We start from the raw sequence: 11,387 nt of genomic DNA on the forward strand, positions 1-11,387 counted from the left end.
TTCTTGTCTTCTCTCTTCCAGAGTCATAGAAGTCTGTGCCAGGAAAAGTCAGGATGGCTTGCGATAGGCAGGATGCAGCAGGTCAGGGTTTCTGAACTTTTTTTCTACTCATGTCCTTATTATAAAATAGTTTGTCTTGTTTTCCCAAATACATGCAAAGATAGTTTTCAGCACATACCTCTGTAAAACTTTGTGCTCCAAATTTTTCTCCTTCCTTTCCCCACTTCCTCTGAACAGCAAGCCATCCGATATAGGTTACGCATGTGTAATTCTTCTGAATATATTTCCATATCATCATGTTATGCAAGAAAAATCAAATCAAAAGGGGAAAACACAGGAGAAAGAAAAAACAAGCAAATAACAACAAAAAGGTGAAACTGCTATGCTCTGATCCACATTCAATTTCCATAGTTCTCTTTGTGGATGCAGATGGCTCTCTCCATCACAAGTCTATTGGAACTGGCCTGAATCACCTCATTGCTGAAAAGAGCCAGATAATGTGAAATATTGCAAGTAGAGTATTAGCCTAGAGGTCCAGAATATCTGAATTCAAATCCCACTTCTCATACTTCTTAGCTGTGAGGCAATGGATAAGCTATTCAGTCTCTCTGAAGCCGCCTCATCTGGAAAATGGGGAAAGTAATATCCTTATAGGATCTTCACAAGGCTCAAATGAGGTAATGTATAGAAAGTGATATGCAAAGAACAGTTACCATTATTACACCATTAAAGTGGTGGCGACTTTCAATGACTTGCCCTGTTTGTTAGGTGAAAAGGTATACCTATGGTTTATAAGATGTCACATGGAAATCACCCCTTTGACAGTTCTCTGTGGAGTGGGTTGGGTTTTTCAGGCACGTCCCTGTTCACCTCCTGACACTCTATGTCTGACACTCCCAATATTTAGCTTCTGTTCACTAATGCATGGTACATCCACAAGTACATCAAACAATGAAAAGGATTCCGTGAATCAAAGCAGAACGAGTCTCATGCGTCACAGTCCTGCCCCACCTCCCAAAGCTAGGTTATGAAGCCCTGGAGGTCAGGGGGAGGCTCATAGTTCTCTGTCGCCCCAGAGCTTAGCAACTGCTAATACCCACTGAAGATGATGTTAACGTGGCCAGTGTTTACCGAGATCAAGTCGGTATGCTTACTGTATCAGTTTGCCCTCCCTAGCCCTGGGAACCTAAAGAACCAGGTGACTCTAGCCCTTTTCTGCTTTCCCACAGGCCCCAAACCTATTTAGGTAGGGGAATGTTTACCATTGGCGAGTGCCCCAATCCTACCCTTGGTGGTTAGAAGGCTCTTCCCTGCCCGCCCTTCTTCTGTCTGAAGTGCAGCCTCAAGCTCTACTAGAAATTAGATTTATAGCAAAGTACTGCAATGTCCATAAATCTTCTTCTTCTTTTTTTTTTAATGAATTAGGCCTGTAAGCTGAGTTTAAAATATGAAGCCAGATCGAGTCTGCTGATGCTGTTAGCAATGCCAACAACAATATGGAGGCAGATCACTGTCATCGGGGTGTCGGGGGAATTTCAAGAAAGACTCAGCCTCTCCACAGAACTCCACATCTGCACTGTGTTAAGGCCAGATGACTTCATCTGGATCAGCCGGATCCAGAGAGTATCCGGAGAGTATTTTCTTTATCACAAAAGAAACCACTAAATTTATTTGTTCGTTCTTCTACATAAATATAGATGTAGTCTGGGGCGATACAACTCTCTCTTCCTTTCTGTCTCTTTTGCTGCTTTTTTAACTGGTCTGTGAGGAATGGGGGTGTAGGAGAAGGATGCACAGGTTTTGGTTTTGTGATAATGAGAAAAAGTTAAAGACTTAACCTGTGTGTGTATCTGTGTATATCTCTGTCTATGTGTGTCAAAGCTGAGGTAGAAATCCAATTGAGAAGTTCAGGTAAGATGGGAGGGATAAGAAGTGTTGGCCATAAGATGGGGTCCAGATTCCTGGAAGCCAGCTGAATGAGCCCTCCCCCCTGACCTTATTAAATGGGAAATTCTCATTGCCTCTGATTTTTGCCTGTATTAACTGGGGATCCCAGAACTAAGTAGATTCTGGGGAAGACAGACTCCAAATAGGAGGCCCCTGAAGGAGAAAGTCTCTGGAAAGAGGCTTAGTGTTTTACAAATATCTTCTCTCAGCAAATTTTATTGGTAGCATTACTTATGTTCCCTGAAATGATTGTGGTCTATTGTATACTCAGTATATCACGTATGGCTGTGTAAGTATGGGGGTATTAAAAGTAAACCTAGGACTTGTAGGAAGGTTTGGGGCTGGAATGGAGGAGATAGTTGGCAATATAAAAAAATGAGAAAAGAGAGACAGAGAGACACAGAGAGAGACAGACAGACAGAAAGACAGAGAGCAGGGAGGGGAGGAAGGAGGAATGGAGGGAGGAAGAAAAACAAAAAGAAAAAAGTAATAACCTGCAAAAAGAGGAGTTGGGTGAGATTGAACATTTAAGATCCCTTTTGGTTCTAAATGTCTGATCCTAAGAACTTTTTTCCAACCTATGGAATCTGTGAGGGAGAAAGAGCTGGTGTAACATTCTGGTACTTTTTTGTACTGATATACAAGCTCGAGGTTTATCATCTCCCAGTGTGTCTTGATGGCTTGACCTCTCAAGAAATTAAAGAAAATATCTATATTGTTATATTGTGTGCTTATTTTTTTAAGGCAGGGTGGTCTAGAGACCTATTAAGGCCTGTGAATTCCTTAATTATATGGGGCTGCCAACTCTAGTCACTTAGTTTTTGGAAAACTTTCTCCTAGCCCAAACTCTTAGCCTGCATATTGTCAGAAGCAGGGAATGTTAAGATGTCTAAATAGACACAGATGTGTTGCTGGTTCCCACATGTACACTACCTGGCTGCATCATTGACTCCAATCCTAATCCATCACCCTCTATTAAGTGACTGCCAAAAACTCAGACTTTTTTTTTTTGGTTTGTTCAAAATATACTAAGTATATTTACATAAAGTATAAATGTAAAGCTACGTACTAGAGACCCTGACTTCCACTTTCCCTTAGCAACAAATCATAATAGGTGTTCTCTTGACTTTCTCTACAATAGTTCTTAACCTACTATCCTTAATTCTCATTAAGTCTCTTATGGACCTCTGAGCAGAGGTCCATAAGTTTTCCATTGTTTGGATACTATTAACGGTCCAGAATGAGAGAAAAAAGTGTGCAGGGAGCCACTTTGAGAGACGATATAAAAGTGTGGATAGGGCATGGGAATTAGGATCACAGAATCTGTAATGTGAACCCAGGTCTACTTCTTATAGCACCACGGACAATGCACTTAACCTCTGGACCTTGGTTTGGTCATCTATAAAATGAGAGATTAAATTCAATGACCTCTATATGTGTGAATTTATGGACTTTTAGCCGCCCCATTCCACTTCTCAGAAATATCAAAGTTGTTTGGCTAGGTCAGTGTAGCAGGGCATGGATGGGACAGGCCTCTGAGATTTCAAGACAAACACAGAGGAAGAAAGCTGAACGTCTTCAGCTACCACAAGAAAAAATTCAGAATTCTATCACTTTCTTTTGGGGGCTATTTGGTCTACTGGTAAACCTCATGCTTCTGTTCTGGTCTGTCCATTTGTTTCAGACATACACAACCATACACAGCCAATCCTCTCATAAAAACCAACTGTATCACAAATATCATTGGGAATCACCCAAAAGAAAAGATCTATAAATTCCCTCCTATATGTAAGTCCAATGACTGCCCTCAGGGGGCTTATCTTCTGTCTTGTGTATGGCACACAATATAAAGACACAAGTCTTTTATTTTTTTAATTAAAGCTTTTTATTTTTCAAAACATATGTGTGGACAATTTTTCAACATTAGTCCTTGCAAAACCCTTTGTTCCAATTTCTTTCCCCATGCTCTCCCCTAAATGGCAAGTAGCCCAATATATGTTAGACATGGGAGAAATATATGTTAAATCCAATATATGTATACATATTTATACAATTATCATGCTGCACAAGAAAAACAAGAGGAGCAAAATAAAATGCAAGTAAACAACAAAAAGAATGAAACTGCTATGTTGACAAGTCTTTATATACATAAAGAGTATATGTGTGTATGAACACAAACATATACACATATATGAAATGAACAACTGTTTAGTTGTTCAATCATTTCCAATTTTCATGGATTTCCTGGTAAAGATTGTTGTTTTGAGTTGTGTAGGGCTCTTTGTTATGCCATTTGGGTATTTCTTGGCATAAATATTGGAGGGGTTTGCCATTTCCTTCTCCAGCTCATTTTACTGATGAGGAACTCAGGCAAGCAGGATTGAGTAATTTGCCTAGGGTCACACAATTTATAAGTATCTGAAGCTGGATTCCAGCTCACAGAGATGAATCTTTCTGACTTCAGCCTGGCACTCTGTCGTCATATCTGTTATTGGAACTTTTCTGTGAATATTCTCACTCCTCTCCTGCCTCTTCTTAAGTATGACTTTCTTTTGATTTAGAGTTAGAAATATCTTAGGTCTTTATCATATCTCCAGGGTGAGGCAAAGATCCTTATGGTTCTAATCTATAAATGGAACAGAACTGTGATAAATTGTGGCAATAAAATCTACTTTTAATCTCCCCAATTTCTGCTCTTCTATTCTTTGCAAATTACAAAGACTGGGCTAGCTAGAAAAAGACTGAAAAGATCCATGATACATATTCCACTTTCCCTTAGCAACAAATCATAATAGGTGTTCTCTTGACTTTCTCTACAATAGTTCTTAACCTACTATCCTTAATTCTCATTAAGTCTATTTCAATATAATTGAATACTATTGTAATCCCATTCTGAGCAGAGGTCCATAAGTTTTCCAGACTGTTTATAGGATCCATGATGCAGAAAAATTCAGAATTCTGAGGGTCAGGGTTAACCCCTTCGGAGTAGTTTCCTGAATCATCATGTAAATATAAAACCATTATGGTTCAATTCACTCTTAAGCCAACCATGGAATTTCCCTAATTATTTGGTCCAGGAAATAGCTTTCTAGACAAATCATTGTAGCAACTAAGTAAAAAAAAAAATTAATCTAAGCTTATTGAATCTAATCTTCCTGCCTGTACATGATGAAATAATGAGATATAAAAGTTTCCCTGACCTTGAGGTACCAATTCAAACAGTAGCTTTGGTCTATAGCCTCTTAGGTAAATAGACCCAGGTAAATAGACCTAAAAACTGGAGTACTTCAGGACTCCAAATTGAAGTCTGGGAGTTTCTTCTAATCAAGGTAATCCCTAGAGTCCCAGACCAAGTATAATGTTCAGGTTCTAGATTGTAACTAGAGAAAGCTGGGGAAGGACCTTTCCATTCTTTACAGCCACATATTGAGTCTTCACAAAAAATCACCATTGGAAATCTAAACAGGATCAACATTTCATGCTTATTTTAGACATCAAAGAGTTACATTAACAAAGCAAGGAGCTGTTCTTTGATCTGTGTCCCATCCATTCTTTTCAAAATCACAAGTCTCAAACGTCCAGCCAATCTCTGATCTTTTGTCAATTCATGAATAGTCATAAAGAGCCTTGAAGATGAAGGCAGCATGCTAGTTAGGTCACCATGATGCTACTGGTTTAATTGAGTGGATCTTGTACATGTTTACTTGATGTATGAACTATTAAAATATTTTTCTTGTTTTTCAGTTCAGTTGCCTGGGAAATGGACTTGCACTGTCTCTGGCATATACCATTCAGACACATGATACGGATAATTTATTCCCTTTTTTGGTCTCCCCTTTCCAAGAAAGAAGCAGTCTTCTCTTATTGGAATGTGTCACCACGAACCAAAACCAGAATTTTTTTAAACTAAACCTGTGATTTCATTGGTATAGGAAACTTCTAGTAAGAAAATTCCTTCTACCAATGTAGATCAGTACTTTATTTACAACTTACAGTTTTAGAGAATTGACTGACACATTGAGAAGTTTAAGTGACTTGCCCAAAGTCAAAAATAGAATATGAACCCTAAATCAGAAGCCAGCTCTCTATCATGCTGCCTCTCAACAGTGATTATTTTTAAGTAAGATGTCTTTTTAAATTGAATATTTACATAGCCAACTCACCTCATGATATTATCTCAGCCATCTCAAATTCTAGAAATGCATTGACATATTTGTAATCCTAGCCTATTTTAATGTTTATGAAAAGAAAATCTAAAACAATACGTGTAGAAATGAATGAACATAAAGTGGGAGAATATTATGCCTTGTTCTCTGAGATATAAACCCCCATCTCCCAATTCAGTAGGTTAAACAAATTTACTTCAAAGGATTAACTTTAAAAATACTAGCCTATTACATATACCCCTCTTTTCCCTAGAATCTGAAGGCTAGATGATTGTTTAGGGTATCTGTGATTGACCTGAGCCTTCACTGGTATATTGGGGTTTCTATCTTTCCCAGGTTTCTTGATTGAAGAGGAGTAATATTAAAAATAGTATAGGATTATTGTTTTCTCTATTAAATGAAAAGTACAAAGAAAGACCATTAATTTTTATTCCCTGATACACATCCTTTAAGTAGAAATAGTGGATGTGAGAAAACTGGGATGGTAATGCATTGTTGGTGGAGTTGTAAACTGATCCATCCATTCTAGGGAGCAATAAAACTATTCCCAAAGGACTATCAGATTGTGCATTCCCAGCAGTGTCTCTACTGTTCATGAATTCCAAAGAGATCTTCCAAAAGGAAGTAGAACCCATATATACAAAAATATTTATAGCAGCTCTTTGTGGAGTGGCAAGGAACTAGAAACTGAGTGAATGTCCAAGAGTTGGGAAATGGCTGAATAAGTTATAGTATTTGAATTAATGGACTATTATTGCTCTAAAAGAAATTATGAGAAGGATTATTTCAGAAAAATCTGGCAAGACTTACCTGAATTGATGCTAAGTGAGCAGAACCAAGAGAACACTGAACATAGCAGCAAAAAGATTATGTGATGATCAATTGTGTATTTGGCTCTTTTCAACACTGAAATGATTCAAAACAATTTCAATATATTTGTGATGAAAAGAGCCATTCACATCCAGAGAGAGAACGATGGAGACTTAATGTGGATCAAAGTATAGTATTGATAAGAGTTAGGAAAGGGGGAACTCCTTTTGGGTTGGCACAAGGATAGTCCCGTGACGGCACAGAGTCCCCTGTAAAGGAATTTACAGGCCTGAAAACCTAGATTGATTTAAAAAAAAAAGTTTATTGTAGGGGTTTAGAAATAAAGTTTAGTTAGTAAAGTAAAGTAAAGGGTAGGGATAAAAGGGCACCAGAATAGGTCCAGTGGGTAGAAACCCTTGACATGACCGACATAAGAATGCCATGCTTAGGACTTCTGCAAAGTATGGACTACAGGGTTGCCCCTTTTATAATGGGGGCTCTTGGTGATCTTGAAGGTGGGTGGAGTCCCAGGCTCCTGACCAGTTTTTAGCTAGGGTCAGCATTGAATAGAATTCAATGAGTTTTCAGATAAGGAAGAAACTGTGGGGGTAGCTCAGATCCAGTGGGGCTGGGGAAAGCCTGGATATCATTGGAATTCAAAAAGGAATCTTAAAGGGATCTCAACCCCCATCAGTATTTTCACCTTTTTTGTTGTTGTTATTGTTTGTTTGCTTGTATTTTTCTCCTTTTTCATGTTTTTTCCCCATTTTGGTCTGATTTTTCTCATGCAGCATGACAAATGTGGAAATTTAGAGGAATTCCATTTGTTTAACCTATATTAGATTACTTGCTGTCTGGGGGGGGGGGGGGGGAGAAGGAGAGGAAGGGAAAAAAACCTGGAACACAAGTTTTTCAGGGGTGAATGTTGAAAGCTATCTTTTCTTATATTGTGAAAACTAAAAGGCTATTTAAAAAAAAGTAGAAATAGAGAAAGGACTATATTTTTTCAAGTATGATTCATTATCAGATGGTGAGGGCAAACTTTATTTCTTGCTCCTAGTGACATCCTTCTAGATTCTTTTACTAGTGGCTCTAGAAAGTGCTCCCCATACTTCTCCCCATAAATCATTTATACATGAAGTACTTTTTATGGACCAGGCCCTATATAAAGACCAAAATTAAATCATCCTTCCCCTGAAGGAATCTTCTAAAGGTAATAGAGAGCCATTAAAACTCCAGGATGTTTCAGCTCCTTGAAGGTTCCCAGATCCCTGTCACTGGCTAGCTCTGAGAGGTGATTTGAGAAGGCACCTTACGGCAATGTTCTTGTTGAATCTGTTACAGGCGATGATGTAATGTGGTTTGGAATAGATGGCCTCCCAGCTCCTTTCTAACTCAGATTCTGTGATTCTAGAAGACCAATAGCATTTCTGGGAATGCACATTCTAGGACTGCCAAGTTTTAGCTTATTTCTGAAAGACCCCTGGACTATGTCCTTGCTCCATGCTGACAATATTGTAAAGACAACAAGGTACACATTGTCAACATGGAGCAACTTTGTGTTCCACACTAGGGATCATTCATGTACAAATTAAAGTTTGGCAGTCCTAGAATGGGGCATTTCCAGAAATGCCATTGGCCTTCTAGAATCACAGAATTTGCATTAGAAAGGAGCTCAGAAGCCATCTATTCCAAACCACATTACATCATTATTTGTAACAGACTCAATATACACTAATATTTGCCAAGACAGGCTCATCTTGGGATGACACAGCATCTCTAAAAGGTGACAGAAGGTCTCAGAACAAGCCTTTTTCTTTCCCTGCAGGAAAGAGATTTTATCTTTCAGGAAAGTATATTATTGTCCCAGGAGGTTCTGACTTCTAATTCTCTTACCTCCACTAAAAACAAATGGCCTATAGCTTTTGTTTTCCCAAAGTAACCCACTCTTCCCTCTTCCCATCAAAAATAGACTGGAAGGTACAAAGGTATTTACGGCAGCTCCCTTTGTGATGGCAAAGTTGGAATTTGAAGGGGTACTTATCTATTGAAGAGAACTGAATAAATTATGATATATATGTATGATGAAAATCTATTGTGCTGTAAGAAATGATAAAAGGAGTAACTTCAGAAAAATCTGGGAAAGCATATGAATTGATGCAAAGTGAAATGAGCACACCCGAGAGAATGATTTGTACACTATTAAAAAAGACAAACTTGGAAAACCTTAGAAACTCTGATCCATGTAGCAATTAAGCATAATTCCAGAAGAAGTGATGATAAAACATACTATCTGCCAGTTTCTGGTAGAGGGGTGAAGAACTCAGAGTGCAGATTGAACCCTATATATTTTGGGACATATTCAATTTGGGTATGTTTTGCTTATAACTAGGTTTTATTTTTTTCTTGCTTTCTCAATAGGAGTGAAGAAGCAATGGGAGGGAGAGGAGGCAGACTGGAAAATTAAAGAAAATTGAAAGAGGAAAAAATGGACTGGCAGAGAATATTGCTGATATCTTTTTAACTCTAGGGTATTTGTGAAGCTGGGCTGGAAGTGGGGAATGGAGGGAACTATCCCGGTGTAAGCCAAAACCTTTTATTTCCAGAGCCAAGATACCATTCTGAGGCATTCAAGGGTTTCAGAGTCTGACCGTCTCACCCTCAGCATCTTCAGCCTCATTAGATCTTCTAGTGAATCCTATTTTCTTCATGTCATCCTGGGCACGGCCATCAGGGTAGTCCAGTGTGGTTTGTGTTCTCAGCTGTAAAATCACAGACTCTGCCATTTGAGTCAAACTGGGATCATTCAGTTTCCTCAGCATGCCAAAACTTACATAAGCCAATTGTTTTGTTTTATTTTGCTTTTTTTTTCCTCTTAAGGGCAAATTTAGCTATGTGCAGCTGAGTTTGCTGGCCGATTGGAACTCTCAACAGGAAACCCATAATGTTCACCAGTCCAGCAAAGAAGTAGGTGTGTATCTCATATACCATATGCTGTAGCCTGAGAAAACTGTTGTCCAGAATGTAGACAACAGCTTTCTCAGTTGGAAAAGCTCATGAACTCATACGTTAAATCCATGAATAATTGATGACATAATAAAAACTGCTCTGGCTGCATGATGAAATATAATAGGGCATAAATCACCCTGCCAAAAAAGAAAATGAAATAGAGACTCAGAGTTTAAAAATAATTACTTTTTTAAAAAATTTTCTGAAGGAAACATGAAGTAAGGGACACTTCCTCCAACTCAAAAAAAAATCTCTGGGAGGAAACAATTAAAATGGGTTGGGGGGCACTGGAGATTTAGAGGATCGTGATTGACTTGTATATTGAAGTACGGACAAAGTTGTTAGGAGACCTGAGAGAGCTTAGCAGTGAGAATGGAACACCATAGAAAACCAGAGTTTGCAAAGTTTTTAGTTATTCGGTCTGTTATTAGCATTTAAGTGTCTACTATATACCAAAGACTATATTAAGTGCTAGGGATTCAAATAAAGGAAAATGACAGTTTTTGCCCTCAAGAAGCTTGCAATTTAATTGCATTTGAGAGGTAGCTAGGTTTGAGAACTCCAGTTCTGCCACTGAAGTAGGCAAGACTGGAATTCTCTGTGCTTCAATTTCTATAAATTGAGGGGGTTAATCTGGATCAGAGGTGTCTCACTGAGGTCAGCAACACTCTGGAGTGCAGTCTAAAGCTAGATTAAAATGTCATCAGGAAATATTTATCAAAATAAATAAAATTACATTAGGACAAAGATAATGTTACTACTTGGTTTTTTAAATCAAAATGCAACCTGCTATATTTTAGTGGCCCTCATTTCTATCTACTATTGGACTAGATGACCTGTGATATCCCTTAAAGTTCTAAGCCTATTTCGTTGTTTATTGTTCTGTTGTTAAAGCGTAACATTTGGAGAAAGTGATTTTGCAAAAGGCTTCTTTACCTACATTATTTCATAGGGTAGAGAGGGAAGAAAAAAAAAAGGGAGGGGAAATAAATTAGCATGATGGTTTTAATTATATATTGAAAAGGAATAGCAAATTATACATAGATTTGCAGTTTTGTATATAACCATCTTTTAAAAAATTATAATGTTGCAGAAATGATTTATTCAATAAATTAAAAATAAAATAACTTTTTTTAAAAAGAAAGTCTTTGGTCAGAGAGAACTATACCCAACATTTTCTTCTTCTTCTTTTTTCTTTAGTTTTTTTCTTGAACTTAAAAAAAATTGTCCCATTACATGTAAAAAAACAAATTTTAGTTATATATGTACATTTCTTTTTTACACTTTTTTATACTTTATACATTTACACTTTTTTACACTTTATACTTTTTCCTTATGAATCATGCTGAGAGAAAAATCAGAACAAAAGAGAAAAACCATGAGAGGAAAAAAAAAAAGGAAAAAGTGAACATAGCATGTGTTGATTTATTTTCAGATTTATATTGTTCTCTCTCT

The sequence above is a fragment of the Sminthopsis crassicaudata genome, chromosome 5, assembly GCF_048593235.1.
Source record: "Sminthopsis crassicaudata isolate SCR6 chromosome 5, ASM4859323v1, whole genome shotgun sequence".
Lineage (NCBI taxonomy): Eukaryota > Metazoa > Chordata > Mammalia > Dasyuromorphia > Dasyuridae > Sminthopsis > Sminthopsis crassicaudata.